The sequence below is a fragment of the Nipponia nippon genome, unplaced genomic scaffold (genome assembly GCF_047370975.1).
Source record: "Nipponia nippon isolate SJK-2023a ecotype South Korea unplaced genomic scaffold, ASM4737097v1 scaffold_6, whole genome shotgun sequence".
NCBI lineage: Eukaryota > Metazoa > Chordata > Aves > Pelecaniformes > Threskiornithidae > Nipponia > Nipponia nippon.
In genome coordinates this window covers 75,828,331-75,850,528 of record NW_028262380.1, presented here as the reverse complement: position 1 = coordinate 75,850,528, position 22,198 = coordinate 75,828,331, and the positions used below count along the sequence as shown (strand labels likewise).

Here is a 22,198-nt window from a genome sequence, read left to right as displayed (position 1 = left end):
ACCACCGCTCATGGTAGCTGAGGAAAGGGCATTACAGGCTGGTGCTTCACAGGGAACCCACGGGGGAAATTCTCAGGCCCCAAAACTTTGTGCTTTCTGTCACATCTGCTACCTCACTTTATGCAGCAATTCCCAAAGTCTTTGGCTTTGATATGGGCGTCGATGTTCACAAATCTCCACCACCCTTGGAGCAGTCATGGGAGCAGAGTAGGCAAGCTCCCAAAACGTGAAAGAATGCCTGCCAACATACAACTGCAAACTTTCACTAAGTCACGCATACCCCAACCACTGACATCCGTAGGTCTGGCCTCCTCCAAGCCATGCCAGGATGCCCACGACTGTGCTGTTTTGCTACTTAAGCCACCAGTAATAAAAATACTGAAAAATGAATAACTAAGTTCATATAGAGACACAGCAGCATGGACCTAGCTTTCTTTTTACTAAACTCAAAATGCACATCAGGTTTGACTTCCACAGCCTGTGGCACATGTATATACTGGATGTTTAAGAAGAATAAGCTTTCCACCAAGCATTTTTCCACCCCTGTATTTCCTCTAAAATAATTTTAATCTGTTTCTCAGTGTGTTCCCAGCGCATCCAAAGAACAAGAGCAAAGTCTTTCTGTGGCTAATCTAGAGATCATAAATTCTCAGGCCATAGTGAAAGCTTGTGTGACCTCATGGATAAAGTGCTTGCTTCATATTTTGAAGGTCATAAATTCAAATCCTGTTAATAGTCTCCTTTTATTAAATGTCTCGTAGTTTATTTTCAGTGGTATAATTACACACTAGGTCAGTTAATTATTACTGAATTCCGCCAGCAACAACAAAAAGGGCAAACTACCCACTAAAAACAACTTAGAAAGTAATACTTACAAAATGATTAGCAATTTAAACAGTGCAATTAAATGAGACAATTAAGTTTAAGTAGATTCCTCATTAGAGTAATTTTCTGTACTTATAACAGTACAAAACTCTTATAAGGCTTTTTGGGAACTGAGGAGCTTGATGCATTTCCATGAACATAAGTGTGCCACGACTGGGGCTCATATGTACATATCTGATGAAAGAATTTGGCTGGGGGAATTTATAAACACACATACGGGAGCTCTCGGTCAGAGAGAGAGAGAGAGAGATATCTATTTTCTTTAATAGAATCTTGTTTAACTTATTGAAAAATATACCACAGGCTTTTCCTGAGTTTATTAGGAAGAACGGCCCTGTTCCATACTATAAGAGTAAATGACACCTTGTTTTGAGCCAATATTTCTTGGAGACATGAGAACATAATACAAATAAAAGCAGCCTTCTGCAGGACTTTATGGTTGTACATCAAAATTAATGTGCTGCTTCATTAAGTAGCTGTAACATTTTGCATGGAAACGTCTTGCCTTTCCTGACTTGGGAGAACATACATTTGTCTCTCCGAGCTCAGTAGTAATGCTTTTGCTTACACTGAATAACACTTGACAGAATAAATAATAAGCCAGGGAAAATTATTATGATATAAAGTACAGCCATGTGTTAGAAACTCAGTCTGGGTCTTTTAGTCATGTTTTAGGCTGTTAAAGAGATTTCTGATTATTTGTTGTGTTTTACTTCCTGATACCCTCTTTCTTTATAAATGTTGAATAAATGCAATGATGCCAGAGAGCATGGAAATGACAAATTATTCAAGCTGTGCCATGGGCAAGCTTGCCCAGGGAAGGAAAGCCTGACTTGCCCACTGTTGGACGTGATTTCTGGGAGACACGGACAAGACCATCTTCCTGTTTGTGTTCACCTTCAGGCATGTGCCAAGAGAGGAGTGCAAAGCTGGGGCGAACAATTTGTCACTGCCCCGGAGAACTGCAGCTCTGCCAGCAAGACGTGGGGCGGGAGGGCTGAGGCACTCCTCACTGAAGGAAGGGAGCCTCCATGGCTGCAAAAGCCTAAAGCAAACCAGCCCTGAAGGGCTTTGATACCTGTATAAAAGTCTACAGATTTGTATTTAAAGAGTAGGTTTTGATGTGACAATTTTATCTTAATGTGTCAGAATTTAAAAAGTGGCATGAATAAGAAAATGAATGCATTCTTTCCAGAGGTGACTTTCAAACTAAAGCCAGGACCATTTGTCTTGAAGCTCATTTCACATTAGGATGTGTTCTTCACAATATGTTAAGCCCTAAGGGGATGCTAAGATGAAAAATGTGTTTTAATTATTTTGTATGGGTTAAGTAAAGAGAGCTGAAACTTTATCTCTGCTTTCTACAGCTATCCATGCATGAAATGAAGAGAATTATACACTGCACAGCAAGAAAAATAGAGTACCAACAGTACAATGAGGTTCAAATCCAGCACAGACCTCAGCACTGGGGGAAGAGGGCAGCCACTTTTCTGTGTAGAAATAATCCCACAAAATTCCCTGGTAAGGTCTGTGTACCAGACATACATGTATCTTTGCAGATATGCTGTCTTGTAAGTTAAAGATGAAATTAATGGTCAATAGGCGATATATATCTATGAGAGCAAGTGGAAGTTATCAGTGGTAACACACAATGTTATTGATTGTTCCACAGGTGAAGATTTACTTTGCCTATCTATGATATCATATGAAAATACTTAGTTATCCCCATCATATGGAACATAATGTCTGAGGCAGGAAAAGAGGTGCTACAAGGTAGCCCCACGTGTGCTTTCCTTCTCCGGGGCAACAAGGAACAACTGTTGTAATCTGAGTTTATCCTCTTGCGTGGCTGCAGCCAAAGGAACTGTTTCCTTCTTGCAGACTGCTGGCCAGCTTGGTAGTCAGGATTGACCTTATGCATACAGCAGAGGATGAAATAACACTTGAAAAGTGTTCAGAGATGAAGAATTCATCATGCTGAGCTGTGCTACGGAGACTCTGTGGTCTTGATTTGAGATCTAGAGATAATAGGAAAGAAATACTGATGAGCTGAGGATAACAAATGACACTTCAGAGTGCTCTCTTGGAAGAGAAGAGCTATTTTTGCACATCTCTATACTGCCATACACAAATCTGCAATCAGTAAAGGTAACCTTAATGGTATATTTTCATTGCAAATTTAAAAACACCTGTTATATCCCAGAGGTACAGGACACAGCCTGTGTATTTGATGATTTACCTAGCTTGTGCGCTAACATGCTTTCTGATCTTTTCAACTTAATTAAGATGCAGCTTTATCAATGACTAGCTTATTCACAAAATCTACTGTCACAAATTTTAATTTACAGCATGCTACTTGAAGACATTTTCTTTGTTGCTTACATGATTGAGTGCCAAGTGATGGCTCTTTAGTTTCCAGAAGATTTTTTTTTAATGGAAGAAATTAGAGATGATGGTCGAATAGCTAAATAGTGCTCATGAGTAACAAGAAACCAGAACTGTGCATTAGAATACAAGATGGGAAAATTATTCATCTAGCTATTCTATTGGACATTGACTTAAGAAAACTATATGATAATTTTTCTTTTTGTTCCTGTGTTTTATTTCTCATTTCTTTTGTTTTGTTCCCTAAACCACAATTCATCAAAAAGGCTGAAAGGAAGAAAGTTTAGTAAAATTGGTACACAAGCGTATTATATATACAGAAACATTTTTAAACTCATCTGGGTTTCTTTAGTCTTGGCTTGGATGATCTTGACTGAGGTTATAGAATATATTAGCCACTGCCAAAAAAGAATCCTAAACACTGTAAACTGAGAAAATGGCATTCTGCCCTTCTCCCGGCTCCAGAAAAGCCAAGTAAAATCTAGAGCAGCCATATTGTCTTATGAAGCAAAAGTCTGAGTATTGGTCCTATCAAAAATCGATTACTATACTCCTCTGTCACACTGTGGCCATGGTTATGGCTCCCTGAGAATAAATTTATTTGTAGTTTTACATAATCTGTGTTTATTTTTTAATTCAGTTTGAATTCGATGAATGGTTTCAAAGAAATGAAAAAATAATGAAAAGTTAATTAGCCCAAGCAATGGAGAAGAGCAATTAGCACTCCATGGCTCTTTGCAAAAAGACAGTGCATCTTTGGAAAATACAGAAGAAAAGCAGCAAATGGGGGTTTCTAGCATATTTAACATATAAGGAAAGAAAGCATACAAAAAAAAAAATAATGTTGCAATTCAAAGAATCATTGCATTAGGCTTTCAAGCAGTAGCTCTTCTTTCTTGTAGGTATTATTTACTCTGTATCCACTAGTGCTTTTGCCAACCATAATAAGATGCAGAGATCAAAGTTAGCAGGTTGATGTGGGATGCAATAGACGGAAGCAAAGAAAAAAACATACAAGGAGAATAGGAGCAGTCAGCTTTACTGTATTTGCATGAATAAAGTTAGACACACATGTGTGCAGGTCTGGGCACTGATACATACATTGCTTTAAAAACACTGAAGTGAATGCATACAAGGAGCTAATAATGCAAATTACTGAGTAGAGGTTTGCTCAGGATAGCTAGTTCATAGATTTCAAGTATGTGAAAAGCCTCACAAATGCCTGCCATTAGTTTAAGAGTCTATCTTTAGACAGTCCTTAGTACTGTATATATTTGAACTGTTTATTTGGTTTCTGTTTTGTTTACATGCTCTGTTTTGCTACTGTGCCACCCATAGAAATCTCTCATCTGGCATCCCCAAAGAACAAATAGCGCAGCAAAGTAAATACGTCACGAGAGGGAAAATATAAAACGGGGAGAGGCCACAGATGTATTTGATATAACACAAAAGGGATCATGAACTGAATTTCAGTTCAGCAAGAGCACTGCTTGCCTAATAATTACCTCTGACCTACTGCATTGGATTTTCAGTCTAAAAGCTGGCACCTTTCAGACAAACCAACCTCAAAATGTACTACTGAGTAATCAGCAATGCGAAAGTAAAGTTAAGTTTGTCTCAAAAACAAATGAAAAAGTAGGACTGAAGTGTGCAAAACAAGTAAGAGGCATGCAGAAATGAGAAAACGGAGTTGTTGTGTGTATTGAGTCAGGGCTGCGTGCTGGACTCTGAAAACTGCAGATGAAGGTTTCGGAAACAGCCAGAGACTTTTGAAGGGATTTGTACTGTGTCAGCTAAGGCTCCCCACATGGACGCCTGTTCCCCAAACCTTCAGAACTCCCAGCAGTTTCTACAGATGTTTCAACAGTAAGGAAAGAATAGGCTCAGCTGCTCAGGAAGCAAGAAATCTTCATTTTCAGGAAAATGCTTCAAGATGCCAAACTGGATGATACCAAGCATGGGCTTTTTGCTAGCCTCAGAGGTGCAGTGAATTGTGCCTTCTGATAGAAAACAGTAAAACAGGCAAAGCACTCACATAAATGGGCTCTAGGAATAGGATAAAACCTCGCTCCTGCTGAAATCAACGGGCACAGTACCACTGACTGCACTTTGGACAGGACTCTGCCACTGGGACAAGGGGGTTCAGTCCACTTATTGACACAAAGAATTGTTTTCAATTATATTGATCTTCAAGGGACTATTTATAGAAATAAGGCATTTCAGATAGTTTCATTTAATGTCAGTCATAACCAGCATGTCCTAAAGCTCCCTGGAAACTCACAGTCCAGAACTATTTAAATCAACAGGAGTCTTTAATTGCAACAGAGTTCTTGATGGCTTCCAGGTAGGGAAGATGGAAGTATGTAGCAGAAAACAGTATTGAGATTTTGTAGTCCCTGCATTAAAACATTCAGTACTGGGCAAACAACAGAAATTAGGGTAAACAAAAGAGCGTGCATTTGTAGAGGTATGTACGATACGCCTCAGGGGTGCTGTGAGCAGAGAGACGAAGTCCAAGTGACTCAGCATCCAAGACAAGCACATTTATCTTTGGGACTGCACACATGCTCATTGTGCTACCTGCACAAGGGCATATTATATTAGGAACAGTGTATTAGGGGAGAAGTATTTGCATGTTTTAAATGTATACAGCCCTTTTGTGTAATAAGTATTAAATTGTTTTCATGTCATGGCATATACGATTACTCTGTTAGTATAGCTATTCATCTCTATGGTGATCTATAATTCTATTCAGAGTTTCAGTGTACATTTCATACAATGATTGCAGTCAGAAGTATAACAGGCTTCTTTATGACACCTTCATTAACTTTTAGCCTTCAGTTTCCTATTTCCTATGTAACTGTCACAAAATAAATACCAACTCCATGGCCACTTGTATGCAATAATTCTGGAACCCTTTGCTGCGCACTACTGCAGGAAAAAGGAAACGGGTTTTTAACTCCTTGAGAACTGAATCATCACCAGCCTATAAAAGTGTAAACAGTGGTAAGCGTAAAGGAAGAGCAAAAATGAAAAAACAAGTTTGTGGAGACAGAGAAGTCAATACTGCAAAGCAACAAACCCCCTGCAGAAATGAGAGAATCTAGGAAGACACACATGTCTGGAAGTGGCGTTAAAACAACAGCATAGGAAAGGAAAAGGAAAACAAACCAATTAAACCCAGTATTTTATATTTTGACTTTCCTTTAATCCAGTAACATGCCAATTATGGGCAACATTGTTTTTAAAAGACTGGTTTACTCAGGAAAACTTTAAAACCTGATGTGCTTTGATAAGCATCATTCTTTTAAAGTAAACCTGAACTAACAGTTTAAAGCTAAATAATCTGGAGACCTGAATTAAAATTCCGGAAACGTTGTAAGGTTAGGTCAATAAGCTTACTGGCACCTAGAAAATAAGTGCTACTTTCAGATATCTATTGGACAGAATAAGCATGACCATAGCTTATGATAGGATATTCTCTAGGAGATAGAAAGTGAGGCTTTCAGTCCCTCCTCCACAAGCTTGCGGATGTTTTATTTAGTGATGATTTCTTGCAATGTGGGTGAAAAATCTTATGAAGAATGAATTTGCCCCCTCTAAGGGCTGGGACCTAGACATTAGCATACAAAATCATCTTCCTATTTGCTTTCTTTCTAGACAAAGAAGTCCTGGAGACAGAGCAAGGGAAGGGACTGTTGTTGCTACTAGGGTTTTCTTACCTTTATTAGAGCTGCTTTGACAAGAGGAGTAGCACTCTTCAAGAAAAAATCTAGAAGCATTTTCTGCTCTGAATTTTCCTTTTAGGGATTTTTGACTGCCCTGGGCTCCACCCCCCATCCCAGGTGAAGGGCATAAGTTCTGGAGTCACAGTGTGGGTGTTGTGCTGTATAAATAGTGCACCTGGGGCAAGTAGGAAAAAGGATAGCACTTGTTTCTGAGGGTGAGCTGTTAGCTGTGATGTACTTGAGGCTGGATAAAAGGAAGTACGTGAGTTTATTTTGCTTTAGCAAGAAAGCGAATGAAAATAGAAAATATGTGAAATTACTTACGTTGAGCTACTTTTTCTTGTGGGGGCAAATTCTAGTACTAGAAGAAGAGGAATTTTATATTTCTTGATGCAATATAGTAACAAGTGTTTAGTGAGACTGAATGCTGTTTTATATATTGAGGGATGCCTCCTGTGACTGCTTTTGAGGAAAAAGAAAGATGAGATGAGGAACAGTGGTAGTAGGAAAAGTATGAGGTAGTAATTTATGTAGGTCTCCAAGATTTCTTCTAGATTTGTGTTAAAAGGTAAGGATGATGTGATACAGGGTCTGAAGATTATGTTCTGCGGATCCATTCAATATTTGCTTAACCCACCATAATGATTCTTAGACTATGCAATAACTTTTAAGCTTACAGCCAAAATGTAAAAAGACTAAATATGGGATTTTACTGATACAGAGAAAGGTGTATTGCTTCTTCATTGTTTTGCTGCTGATTCCAATGTCTCTTGACCTTATGATATTGAGCCATGAAACAGTTTCTATAAACTAGGATATTGATTTAAAGAAATGTAACAAAGCCCTTACTGTAAATGTAAATATCTGAGGCTTGGGTTCTGTGCATAAATGGTATTTTTCTTATGATCCAAAAGATGCATAAAAATAAAAGAAGACAATTACGAGAAGGGACTAGGCTATTAAAGCCATATTTCTGCAATAAAGTATTTGCATAAACATGCTAGAAATTCAGTGGAGTTCAAATACAGTATAATCATGAACAGAGTAATTAAATTACAATTTAAAGTATGTGAACCATCTGTACTGCAATGTGAATCATAGCGCTACATTGGGAATATTGATGATGAGTTTTGTATTATGTAGTAAAATAAAATCTACCAAAGCTTGCCTATTTTTCCAGGCCCTTCAACATTTGCTCTTAGTAGAGCATTCCCCTTGGCCTTGTCTAACTTATTACTGAGTGTTGCACTTCTATGGCTCCATAATTGCTTCAAAGACCTTGCAAAACCTGAATCTAATGTGTTTTATCTTGTGTTTGCCTTCTTTAAGTTCATAGTCAAAATAAAAGGAATAGGAAAGACACTGAGCGAGCTAGGTGAACTTACAGCAGAAAGCTTCAAGTGAAGAAATTAAAGCAGGCTGGAGAGTATTCAAAATAAAAGTTCTTGCTGGATTGTTATTTTTATACTAGTAGCAAATATATGAAAGGGTAGCAGCTGAACTTAATTTAGAAGTCTGTTGGAGACATGAGTTTGTCTCTGATACTTTGACTTCTGATGGTTTTTTGACCTTGAGAGAAAGGCATAGGGAACATCCAGGAAAAGATAGCTGACCCACTAAGCCAACAGGTATTTTTCAGCTACTGAAAAACACTGGTTTGGTTTACTATAATTCTTTATTAAAAGCAGGCTGCTTTCCAGGAGTGTCCAGGAAAGACCACATCCTCTCACCGTGTGTGAGCCTGAGCCCTTTGTCCCCAGCCTTTCCACACCTGCATCGAGCACTTCTGCAAGGGAGCAGATGGCACTGAGGACCTGCTTGCCTTCAGCTCTCACTAATGGGCTGCAAAATTTCAATATCAGGTGAAGAACCTTTCTTTGATTTGCTGCTTTGTTGGCTAATAGCATGCTTCCCTTCCCAGTTTTACTTGGGTGCTAAGATACAGGACTGAAATGCAATGTAATGGGGTTCCAGCAGCATGTTGTGAGTCACTGCTATGCAGTAGCCAGCTGCTACTGTTTGGTCCTGCTGCAGTTCCCACAGCTGATGGCTTTCAGTGGGATTTCAGGCTAATTGGAGGAGGCTGGGGTAGAGGGGAGGCAAACAAAGGGACTATTAGGGGCTCTGGTAGAGAGGAAGAAGAAATTAAATGGGACTACTCTCTGAAGGGAATGATCAAGAAGTGGTGGGAAAGACTTCTAAATATTCTGAGAAAGAAGTAGAAGGGGTAGAAGTAATTTGTTAAGCAGACTTGGCTATACAGTTGGACATCCTGTTAAATGAGAAGTGCAAACTTACCTTAGTAGCTTGTAGGACAGTTCAATGCAATTTCTTTCTCTTGTACATTTTCCCTTTAAGAACAACCATAGGAAGACTTTTGTTCTTTACTGACCAAGGTAAAGGGAGGAAAACTCTTAATTGTTTTGTATTGTATGTATTTTAGTGAGATTTTTTTTTTGTGGGCTGTGACATGAACTACTTGGCTATTTTAGCTCTCAGATTCCTGAAAATCTGAGTGCATTTAGGACTGGATTTACCATCCCATGCTCTTGCAGACTTATGGGGAAGAATTAACAGCTGGGAGGAGGGGGCAAGAACAGATGGTTTTCGATGGTTTTCAATGGTTTTCATAAAGAAAAAAGCTTTTGCAAGAAAAAAAGCAAGTGAAGAGTTGGTTTCATTTGGATATTTGATGCCACCTAATTTTAAAAATTAAAAGGTAATAAAGGTTCAAGACTCTAGAGAACATTTCACAGCAAAGCACAATAGGAAAGGAAAGTCAACTAGGCTTACACAGGAGTGAGAATTCTGTTTTGTTCCATATTGTTTAGACAGGTTTGTAAACTTGTTTTTTCAGGTCTAAGTTACCTTATAGATGCAAGGGAAATTTGAATGATGCTGTATGAGCATACAGTCTTTTCGAGTCACTCCCATCCAAAAGACACCAAAACTATCCTGGAGAGATCCCGACTGCCATGTCCAACAGGACTCCTCTTTGTTGTTCTTCTCAAAAGAGAGAAAGGAAAAAGTTTTTACGGACAAGCTCTATGTAAAACTGTAAACAAACTGGGTTAATTAAAAACAAAACAAAAACAACCAAACAAAAGAAAACAACAAAACCAAAGCATTGGAAGCTGGTGCAGAATTGATAGTGCATCAGATATCCCTATATGTTATGCAATAATGTTAGAGGGAAGTCTTGATGATTTAAGAAATTTAACACCAAAGCTGTGAGAGCAGTCCTGGATGACTGATTCTCTCAGCTGTGGAGACTGCATCTGGATCAAAACTTTATTGCAATTCAAAACCTATGCAAAAGACAAATTATACACTAGCTAACTTTTTCCAGTAAGTTTTGAGTACACCAAGTAAAATTAGTCATGAGCAGAATCTCATAAAGCAAGAAAATTGCCATCAGATACTGCAGGTCTATAAAATCCATTAATGGTGATGCATTTCTAGCCTAGTTCCTGCAGCACATTACTGATAATTGGCATCTCCAGTATTGCTCACTCTGAGGGGATTCCTGTTACCTAAATTAGCGGAGGACTGTGATCCTATGTGGCCAGATAGCTGTGGTGCTCCTCAAACTAAGGATGTTCATGAAGAGTACTTTTGGACTGGATCTGTAAAACATGTGCCTTGTAGAGAAAGTCGAAAATACAGTTGTATTGAAAATCCCAGGTAGATAACTTCCTTTTTATAATCAAAACAACAAATTATGTAGACAGATGTAAGTTGTTAAAAGGAATATAATAGTTATTGCTTCCTATTTCCTGTAGAGTAGTATGCTGGCATGAGAGCGTGTGGGTTTGGTAGTTTACTTTTATTAGTTAATTGCACCTGATGTTTCATCCTTTTGTATGCATTTAGAAATATTTGCTGTGACAATTTCCTTACACCTAAATGATCTTTTTTTGGTTGAATAAATATTATTTCCTAGGACTTTGAGGGTAGAGTAAATCCCATTAATGTTTCTTTTGCTACAACAAACCTAAATCTGCATTTTATCAATTCTTAAGTGTTGGTCACAGGCTAATTATTATTCTTAACTTGAGCACATTACAAAAAAAAACAAACCCAAACATCAAACTGGCTGTTCTAAATCCTTCTTCCTATTTTACATGAAGAATAAGAAAACTTAATGTCTTTCTTCAGTGTGAAATATGGAGATGTTAGACCAATTTTTAATTACATGTATTGTTTGTCTGGAACAATTATACTTTCCATAGCTCATTGAGATTATCATGTATGATTTGCATGTCTAATAAATAATGCATATTCAAACTAGTCTCTGTTGAAACCCCCAGAACAAAGATGGTGAACTCCCAAAGGACTGCTGGCAGAGAGAAATTTAAGGTAAAATATATATAAATGTCTTAACTTACCTGTTTAGACTTTAATTGGGGTATCTGAACAAGGTCCCTACATGCCATACTTCTTCCTATTGTTCAGATCTTGCCTTTCAATAGTTCTCTGAGCTAAAGTAGCAATGCAATACAACTTTACTTGATAGAAACTATCTTTCAAAATTAGCACAGTCTGGATTTGCTATATTTAATATTCAGCATTATATTAAATCATGTAATAACATCATTATCAGTTTGGTAAAAATAAAAATGGAGGGGAGGGGAAGAGAACTGTCATGGGACAGTTATGAACTGTATTCCAGCCACAAGCTTTTGTTTTTCATCTCTGGGATATGAATGTCCAAAACCCACAAGGAGCAGGCAATTGTAAATACCTGCCCTCCTGGGCAGGTCTAAAAGCATTTTCCATATCATTGGTAGGTTTTCACATGCATGTTCATGTCATGTCTTCCTGCAGAGCCCAATCAGAGCTGGACTGTTCAGTTATAATGCAGTGGTCTTATACCATTTTTTTTTTTGACCAAGGCAGTTATTGCACCTGCATAGGGAGGCTGCGACATCAAAGGCAACACATGAAAGGGAGTTAAAAAAAAAAAACAAACCAGTAAATTTAGGGATTTGATCATTTGTGTAAATCATCATAGATATGGCATCTTTCTTTGATGTAGCCAGCACAGCAAAAGGTTGGAAGGTAAACTGCTTTCCAGCTCCTGCATTGGTCCTCCTCCAAAGCAAGATTTTGGTGCAATACAGTTTCCCCCTTTTATCCCCCCCTCCCCTTTCATAGTTTCCATACAGAGTGATTGCTTATTCATTACTTATGTGACTGTTGGAGAGAGCAGTACCAAAAGATGTTGATGTATATCCCAGTCTCCCTTTTGGTATACCGAGGTCTTCAAACTAGCCCTCCAAATATGGGTTGTAGGAGGATATTTCAATGAAGCTGAAATCTGCCTGCTGAAATCTCCTGGAAACCAGGCTAGAAGCACCACAATAAAGTGATGATTCTTGCAAAAACAGGCTCCTGCTGGAGATGGCCAGGTCAGGAAGGTGCTCAAAACCTGGGAGATGCAAACTGCGCTCCTCTCTGTGCTGAGAAATAGCCTAATGCTGAATGTCACTGAGGTTCCTCTAATCCACAGTCTCACCCATATCAGAGTGAGAATATTGGTTTTGCATCAATAAATGGTAAATTAAAAAGCTTGCTAATGTTCAGAATGTCATATAAAAAGCATTTGCTGTTTTAATCATACTTGGTCAAGATAATTGTAGCTCCTTTGCTTTAGCTAATTAGCTGGGATACTGTTATCAGCGTCTGCCAAATAGCATGGAGTTTTATACAAAGGTCTTCATTAAAGGAACTAGGTAAAATCTCACATTTCTGGTCCATGCCAAAATAGCATTGCCTGACTTGGCAAGTTTGGTGCAACTATGTTTACACGAGCTGCAATACTTTGATGGCATGCATGGCATGCAATCCACAAGGCAGGTTTGCTATGGGAACCCTTGCAAGCGGTGATTTCAGATTACAACTCAGGCATACTTTGGACTCGCTCCTGCAAACTCCTACTCATGAAAGAAATCTCAAAGAAGCCAGGAGGATTAATTTAATGAAACACAGACTTTTAACATTGGTATTTTTAAGATCTGATCCTGTTCTTGCATCTGAGTAATTTCTTCTGCCACAAGGCATCAGTCTTGCCGTGTTTTTAACTAAAAAGCACCTTTCAAATACAGAATTTCAAGGCCATTTCTCTTCTCAGTATAATGAGGAAAGGATTTTAGGGCTGTGAACTTGAAGGAATAAAGATGTTCCTAAAGTGGAACTCTTTGGCCTCTTTGTCATTTATTATTCGATAGGTACGGGTGAAGTATCAATCAGTCTGGGGAAGCAGTATGTCCAAGCTCAAGTCAAATTGTTTCTGTGAATTGGGCAGACAATTGGGGAAATGCATAGATGTGTTGGCAAATTACCCACAGGATATCAGAGAGATCTATCCCATGGGACTGTTGAGTGGATTAATTAGTAATGCTTGGTGAAATAGTCACAATTAATGTATTTTATTAGCTTGAATTTTTTTCCCTTTTATTTTTTCCCCATTAAATTGCCCATGAGAAGCCTATGGATTTTTAAAAAAGCATGTAATTGGGATAACAGTCCATCTGGATTTCAAACTTTTACCCAGCAAAGCAGTCTTCCTGTCTGCTCTGTTGCACAGGGATCGTGCAAACTGCAGTCCCAAAATGATGCTGAAAACGTATCCCCCTGCTGCTTCACCTGCCTTCTGAATGAGATAGCTAATGGAGGGAGCTGGCTCTCACCTCTCTGAGACTAATAACATCTCCAATTCCACCCAGCTCTAGGACATGGTGAGTATGGGTCTTGCTATGAGAGAGGATGGTTGTTCACTTACCCTGCAGAGTTTGTTGTATAACGCTCTACTCCAAAATTTTTACCATCAGGCAACAGTGATGTCCTTCAATAGCTTGTGCATCAGAGACTGAACTTTGCCTTTAACATATCAGGGATAAGTTGTTGCAGGCAAAGAGCTACCCACTTAACTCAATGAAGATGACTTGAAGAAACAAATACCAGTGTTGATGACTTTAGGAAAAAAAAAAAAGCACATTGTTGGGGTAGTATTTCAGCCTATACTATTGAGGGAAACAGATGATCTTTCAGATCAGACTAGTAGTGACTTAAAGATACTGTAATGTTTCAATCCAGAATTCCAGACAGCTCCGAGAGAGGAAACTGCTGTTTCCTATCCCATAATAATGCATTATTACTTCAAAAATACTTCAAATGCATCCTGAGGCACAGAAAACTATCCTACATCTTGAATACTGATTATGCACAGAGTACATAGAATAAAACAGGAAAAGTGTTCTTTGAAAAGCACATTTCATGTACATTTGTTTCGGTGAAAAAAATGGGTTTTCTCTTCTTCTGCCTCAATCTTAATTGTGCTAATCAATAGACTGGAATGTATATGGAAGCCTCTAGTGAGGTAGAGAAAAATAAGTTATATTTCCTTTATAGGTATGTGGCATTCTAAAGCACAGTAATAAGAAAGCAAGCAATTACATCTACATCACAGATTTTGTATTTCATAGCAATAAATTGCACTTCAAGTCTCATGTGGTAGAGCAATGGATTAAATAATATGCACGAAAGCAGACCAGTTGCTATCATTTCAGAGAAACTATCCCTTGATGATTTCAGAAGGAATCAGGCTCTTTAACACCTATGGGTGGGTGGTGTGTTGCGGGGGGAATTAAAGTTCTCATGAGTCAATTGCTCATGTAATTTTTAAGTTCCTTGAAAATTACATCTAGGAGAAATGTGATACGGCGTGTTTGTTTATTTCTGGCAAAGCCATTTATTCTCATGTGAACATCTCATTGAAGGTAAGATCCAGGTGTAATTCCCAGAGGACTGAAATGGAACCAGCAGCAAGTAAACTGCCTGGCACACACGGCCCTGGGAAACAGCAATGGGGCATTGAGCATATGCATTTGAAATCCTTCTCGCTTTCATCAAAAACCATTTGATTAGATTCATCACGGGATTAAGAGAGCACGTTAAGAAAGCCTATCATAATATGAAAGTGATGAAGCCTTTCTTTGAACATCTGTATGCATAGCGAGAGTGTCATTTTTCAGCGGCAGTCATGTAGAAGGAAAGGGGAGCTAACCTCTCCGTGATTGCAGCTGCAGCATTTATTCCAGCATAGACTTTGCTTTTCTGCATGGGGATCCTTCAAATCTCAGCACGGTTTAAGTTAGCAGTGCTAATTGCGACTAGGTCCCCAAACCTTGCAGCAGGGATGCTGCTCCAGCGGATGGGTCGCCAAACACTGCTGGTGAAAGCGCTGCCTTCCAGATTGCCAGTCTGCTGCTGTTCTACTGCATGCTGCTTACACTGATTAGTTTTGATGGATGAATTGCTTTGGAAATAGTATTATACATCAGTGCGCTCAAAGTGAGTCTCTCATTCCCTCACAGGCTTGTTTATCCTCGTCCTCCTCCTGACAGTGTTTTGTCAGAAAGGAGGAAGGCAGCTTGGGGAGAAGGGCGGGAGGGGGGAAGGTGAATGCTCAGGCATCGCCAGCCAGCATGGCTGGAGCTGCTGCTGCTCACCATATTGTGCAAATCTGAGGGGGCTGACAACATCAAATAAAGTACTGTAAATTACATTAACAGTACTCCAGGTAGCAGCTTTTGAAACATCTGGTGACTGATGCATATGAATGACTAAAACCATTAGCCTTTCCTACTAATATTTCCACTAATGATTTCCAATGGGTTTCTCTAACGAGAAAAGCCACAAAAGGGAAGTGAAAACAAAACCATTTGGTCTGTGCTGGGTAAAGCTCTTCAGCTGAAGAAAATGGTACAGTTTTAATAATTGGATCTTTCTTCTTTACTTTTTTCCCCTGAAAGCATACAGGAAAATTGACAAAAGGACCCAACTAATAATTGGCTTTATGTCAATGTTTTGCATGTAGCACTGAAGAGAAAAAATCCTTCTCGAAAGCCCTAAGGCAAGCTGCAGGGATGCAGCTCGGCCACTTTGTGTCTGCTCCTTCAGCCCCTGGGCTGGCGCAGCAGCTGTTACCTTTTGCATCTCCCAAGAAGCCTTTCCCAGCTAATTGTTTTGCATAAACACAAAGGGTCTTTTCCCTCAAATCTCCCCTCAAAGGCAGCCTTTTAAAAGCTGGCAAGAAGCCTACCTCTCCACTGAGCAGGGCTTTTCGTGGGACCCCTTTTTGCTCTGCTGCAGATTTGCTTTTACGGCCCCACCACCTTGTGTCGGTTCTCTGTGTGGGGTAAATTCAGTCAGGTAGCTCGGCTGTGACATCTTTTTGTGTGTGTGTAACTCTGCCATCTCGGCAAAATGGCTTGCTTGTAGGTAGGTCTGTATGCGACAGCTAACATCCAGATTTTTATCTGTCTGACAACCTTTTCCCAAGCATCTGCCCGCCTTTGGGTGAACCCCTGCAGTCTGCTCTGCTGCGGCAGCTTCTTGGTGCACAAACAGTTTCAGAAATATCTGTGGATGTAGTTGTGTCCAAAAAGCTGTTCTTCCAAAGACTGTTTTATATTTGTGCTTAACAATATCACAAACCAAGCCTTCTATTTATGCCCTGAATATATTTATGTACAATAAGGCTGTATCCGATTCCTTTCTTCTTACGTGCATATAACAGAAAACTCAATTAGGATTTAATCTGCCCAGTGCAATGCTTGCTTTCTGAGATAGTAGGCATCAAGTTATTCTTAAGTGACTGCAATATTCTCTTGAACCTGCAGTTTTCCCCTGGAGAAGCCTCTGGCTTGTCTGAGGCACCCTGCGGGTGACACTGCGGTCTGTGCTGCTGCCTCAGCCATCGGTGATGTTGGGTTAATGGGGTGCTCTTTCCAAGTGATGCTATTTGCCTGCACCTCTCTTCCCAGCTTGCTGCTTCCCCCAGCTTTGCTAGGGGTTCCTGGGGGACAGCTCTGTGATGGTCTCCTGCAGACTCTCTTCTGGTCAGGGCTGCTCTCATCACAAATGCAAAAATGAGGTATATCCGCTGCGTTTTTGTCTGAGCTCTCCATTCCAAAGAAGCCCAACCAGATAGAAAGTGGTATTTAAGCACCTTATCCCTGTTAGAGGAAATGTTGAAATGCTGATGTTTTCAACAGAGCTGCAGCTTTGATTTTTCCACCAGCTGTACAGCATTGGCTGTATCGCCATCTCTTTGTAATCAATACACTGAATTCTAAACTTTGTGTCTCTTTGATCAGACCCCATATCACTCCAGGCTTCATGGGTTTGCTTCCCTGTGGTTCCTGTTCAGACAAGGTAGCCAGATCTGTTAGCCACACACAGCAAAAATGAAGGTCCTCCCATTTATGCCGTGAAGCAAGGCAGTTTGGCAGTTAGATGAAGGGGACCAGATGGGGAAAGATTAAAGTGGGTGGGCTAGAAGCAGTGTCCTGTTGGGGTGCTGGTGGTCCGTGTGCATGACAGGCATGCAGGTCAGCAGGATGGGAGCACGGGTTTTCTGTCTCGCTGATGGCTTCTGGCTTTGCCCTTGCACAAGGTTGTGATCGGGAGAGGGGAGGAGTGCTGCAGTTTCTTCCAACTCTGCCATGTACAGGTAGCAACCTATCTCCAGTGGTTTCACTGCTCCTGTGGGCTCCTTCTCTCAGCCTATTTGGCCAGTCAGTTTTGCCTCACAAGCCAGAGTTTGGCCTCTGGGCTATCATTTGAACGCTGTAATACAGGAGTTTGTGATATTTATCTTGGGAGTGGGAGGTGGTTAGCCAAAATGTACTAAATGTACCCTAGCTTGAGAAGTCACATCTGCCTACATGTACATAAAACTGTCTCCATCCCTGGAAATGGGTAACTATATGTTTCTGCTATTCCTAAAGGTGCTGTGCAGTGCTCCTGGCTCAGGTCAGCTGCTTCATCAGGACGGAAGAGGTTGAACATCACCATTACTCAGGTACTCTACAGCTGGTACTGTGCTCGCTTCAGGGGGGACAGTGCTGGGTAACTACAAAATTATTATTTGTATGTCCATGTAATGGGTTTAATTATCAGAGTTCATCACTGGCCCCAGTAGAGGGGCCAGTTTTAAAGTTGTAGCTTATCAGACTTGAAAGGAAACTCGGGAAAGGAAATGACATTGATTCATCCAAGAAGCCAGTGCTGTTTTGTGCCCCGGGACCGGGAAGCGCAGGGGAGGCAGCACCAACCCCAGCTGCATCAACCACTGCTGTGGTGTTCCCCAGATCCAGCCCCAGCCGTACCCAGCATCTGCTCCCGGGGCTCTGGCTGAAGGGGACCACTGGTGCCCACTGCCCCATATGTGAGCGACTGGGTCCTGGCTCCCAGGAGCCTTCCCTTCACCCTGGAACAAGCCACCGGCTTCTCAAGTTACCCTATTTATGGTCACGTCTCAGAGCCGTAATTTAAAAAAAACTCAAGTAGACATATCCAGTTAATCTGAGAAAATGTCAAAATACTTCTGTGTACAAGATAATCATCTGCAGGCTTCCTACGAGTGCTCGCTGAGAATAATGGCAGCCTTGTTCGGAGAAAATACCTGGATAAAACGGCACCTTTTGAGGCAGGTAATCATCAGGAAGATATTCTGATAAAACAACCTATGTATTAGAAATGAGCCATAACTCCTGCTGCAGAAGAACTCCCCACAAACAAATACTTGCATACCGGTATCACAAAAATTAAATGAACATCCAGCTTTACGTACGTAAGAACTGATGTAGATCCCTTGCCTCCAGTGCAGTTATGTCTCCTTTCACCAGATGAGGCTATGAACCGATGTAATTAGAAACTGTCTTGAGAGGCAGTTTTAGGCAGGGCAAAAAATGATGGATGACTGGACCGCCTCTTCTTACATTTGCCAAGTGCCTCTATGCTTATGGTTTTCATTTCTTCTAAGAATATCAAACCTAAATACTGAGCTGAAATTTTCCCTGTTGGAGGTCAGCTTTCTGATGGTTTTATTTAGTATTTACTTCCATAGAAACAGTTTGGTAATTCTGAGCAGGAGAAAATAGAGTATTTTACCTTATTAAATAATTCTGGCAATCCTCTTAAAAAAAATCACAAAAAGACTAACTGTTCCCATTTTGAGGCAGCACATTTATATTTAAGGAAGGAGTGATCTCTGTATCCCAGGAGTTTCCTGACATGGTAACCTTTTTTCTTTTGACATGACAACATCAATAGTATTATACTATTATTTTTCATATAAACTTATTTAGAACAGTGCAATAAATAGGATTACTTTATTTCCATTCAGACTGTTTCCCTTCTCTTGTTTCAACGCCTTATGGACAAAGAGATACAAGGCAACAGGGCATGTAAGAATAGTAAATTGGAAGTGAGTCCTTGCTGTAAGGCATAACTTCAAACAGGACTTTCTCCATTTCAACCTCAGATTAGCTTTTCATCCCGCTTCTTCCCTATGCAAATTAACAGTGCAACTAGTAAGGATAAAAAAAAACAAACAAAACAACAAACACAAAAATAAGAGTTTCAAAAAGACATGAGTATTTTGCTTCAGGAACTCCCTCTAAATCAGAGACTGCCTTGCAGGCATTTTGTAATTGCCTGTTGTAGGTTTTCCTACACCTCCGTCTCCCATCAGAGACAGGGTATGATTGATCAGAACCAGGAGGATGATTGTATTAACTTTATTTTGAAGTTCGTTTTGAGCCAGAAGTGGAAATTCAAGACAATTCTCATGTTATTGAGAAACTAGGGAGAGTCACTTTATAAAACTCTGAACTAAATTTAAACTCTGGTCTCTTTTCAATTGTCATTTTTCCCCCCACCCCCTCTTTTTTATGAACAAAAGCTTGTAAGGTGATAACTTATAGTATACCATAATGATTCTGGAAGGAAGGTATTTCAGTGTCAAATGTACCACCCAGAAGCAAAAAGTATACTCCAGTGAAGAAGCATATTTTCAAATTAAAAACAACCCTTTCCCTAGGTGCCTGGGCAGTAATGGTTCAATTCTTCACATGGGAGAATAGCATCTATTTAGTGTTTGAGAGGTACTTGTTAACAATAGATTATAAGCCTAAATCCCATGATTCTCACATCTGTGTCATTAAAGATGCAATGTCTCAGACCAGAGGCAGCAAATGAAGACTCTCTTATATTTCATGTGCACTGGAAGTTTCAGATAGTCTGGCTTAGATGCAGTTTATTCTTTTTCTTTTGCAAGAAGAGCTTTCAGCTTATGGCTGAGGGGAAAAAAAAAAAAAGGTTTTACATCTTTCCCATGTTGTTTTGGATTTTCTCTGTTTCCTTTTCGTTACCACAGTCACCTAATTACTCCCTGTACATGTGTGTTTCCTCTTTGTCCCCCACCATCTCTCCGCTGCATCCTTTCTGGGTTTCCCCTTGCATTTGTTTTCTGCTTCAGCCCCACTTCTGGGCCTACTGATCCCTACGTCCTTGTCCTAATTTCTTTTCCAGACTGAACTCATTTCCTTTCTTGGCCATATTTCTCCTGTCCCAGTCCAAGCTTCCTTTACACCTGCCCAGACCTATTTTCCTGCCAAACCCAAAACACAGTACATAGCACAATCTATGAAAGTCTCTTAAAAAGGCCAAACGCTGGAAGATGCAGGAAATGGTTGTGTTGTATGATGTGTTGCTCTGCACTTACACAGCCTCTGGTGAGCCAGGTATGGGTGACAGTGAAGACCATATCAGATATTGGGTAGCATGTATCCCAAAAGCATTTCTGAGCATAAAAGGACAGATGCAAAATTTCAGTAAATTCATGTAGCCCAGTTGTGATAATAAAATGATATTTTATACCAGATGTGGATTTGATCCCTGGAGGAGGAAGCTACTAGAGATTATGAAATAAAGCACACTGGGTTTGCTGGTTTGTTTGTTTTCAGTGCAATAAACTTCCAGAGCTTTGTTTTGCATTACGATGACATTGCTGGCATGTCTGTACTTTATCCCGCGGAAAAAAATTATCCCAGCCTGTTCTGTTTTGCTCTGAGCGAGAACTTCTCTATTTACACTGCCCTTTTCTGTTTCCTGTCTCACACTTGGAACCTCGGTTTCTTTACTGACTTTAATTTAAAAGTCCCCTAAAGGCTGGTCAAGCACTGAGCATTAACCCCGTTAAGATCTAGGTTTGACTGGAACTTGTAAAGTTTCATTCCTCATAGCCTCCCTTGCTTTAAATTTAGCTAGTGCAGTGTTTCCTACGCTAACTCTAACAAAAAAAGCATCATAGGAAGCAAGTTACTATTGGAAGTTACTTCGTGGTATTCAAATTTTGAACGGAGTCTGTAGTCAAAGATTAGCTTTTGTTTTAAATCTGGCTGAAGTAACAGGAAAGACATACAGAAAATGGCCCTCCACACCCTCACATACTATACTGTGTGTGTAATCTAGCGAGCGGTGATGGCTACAGATGGTAATGTATGTTGCAGCCATAGTGTCTTGGGCTGTGATCTTGCCACATCTTAAAGTAATGTAGCTTTCGGGGCTGGTCTGCCTTTGGGAAACTTCCAAAGAAAACCTAAGTGTTATAATAAGTGACGTTGGTGATTTAAGAGGTGGCACTTTCCTTTCTGTATTAATCTTAAGCCAATGCCCCAGCATGATACTAAAGAGGATTATGTTTCTAGAGGTGTTATGCTTTGGAGGACATGCAAAATGGTGATCCGTTGCTCGTGTCTTTATTTTCTGTCATTCTGTGATACCTTATGTGGAAGTTATGTTCCTTAAAAGGCAGCTTGGAGACAATTGTATTTCTGCAATAATTTGTTTCACACTTCTATTAGGTGTTTGAAGTGTGTTAGTGCAATCTTATTTTCTTACGGTATGTTGTACATACTAAATGTGGGCTATGGCCACTGCTTCTTCGTGATCTTTAATGAAATAGGGAGAAACGTCCATAAGACTAACTTGCAGAATGCAACTAGTATGTAACTAAGTGCTCTTGCTAACCCTACATTTTATATAGCAAGCTGAAGTTTCAAACCTTAGTTCTTGCATCATTTTCTCAAGGTATTCATCTACACCTACACAAACCATGTTCTTGAATGCTGATAGGTACTTCCTTGTGCAAGGAGTTATTTTGACCTGATGCACTGAAATGGTCTTTTTGCTCAACTGTTTCAAGATGCATCTGATGGCTCTGTCTGGGAATGCATCCTAACACATTGTTTGTATTGAGAGACAGATAATAAATAGTTGGGAAAAACAGTCACTTGCATAAGGAGTCTAATAACTTCTCCCTGTTGGTGGTATCTATAAGATACAGA

The 22,198-nt window shown here is 39.9% G+C and overlaps 1 long non-coding RNA gene across 2 annotated transcripts; it reads left to right on the top strand.

Annotated features, from left to right (window-relative positions):
- The first annotated feature begins 7,213 nt into the window (after window positions 1-7,213).
- On the top strand, window positions 7,214-14,509 carry LOC148051580 (uncharacterized). Of its 2 annotated transcripts, none has more exons than XR_015700043.1 (5): window positions 7,214-7,256; window positions 8,699-8,860; window positions 11,309-11,357; window positions 13,588-13,738; window positions 13,832-14,509. It is a non-coding gene; the product is annotated as an uncharacterized LOC148051580 (long non-coding RNA). The 2 variants fall into 2 exon arrangements; XR_015700042.1 differs by lacking the exon at window positions 7,214-7,256 and adding an exon at window positions 7,414-7,566 and having other exon boundaries at window positions 8,687-8,860.
- The last annotated feature ends 7,689 nt before the right edge of the window (window positions 14,510-22,198 follow it).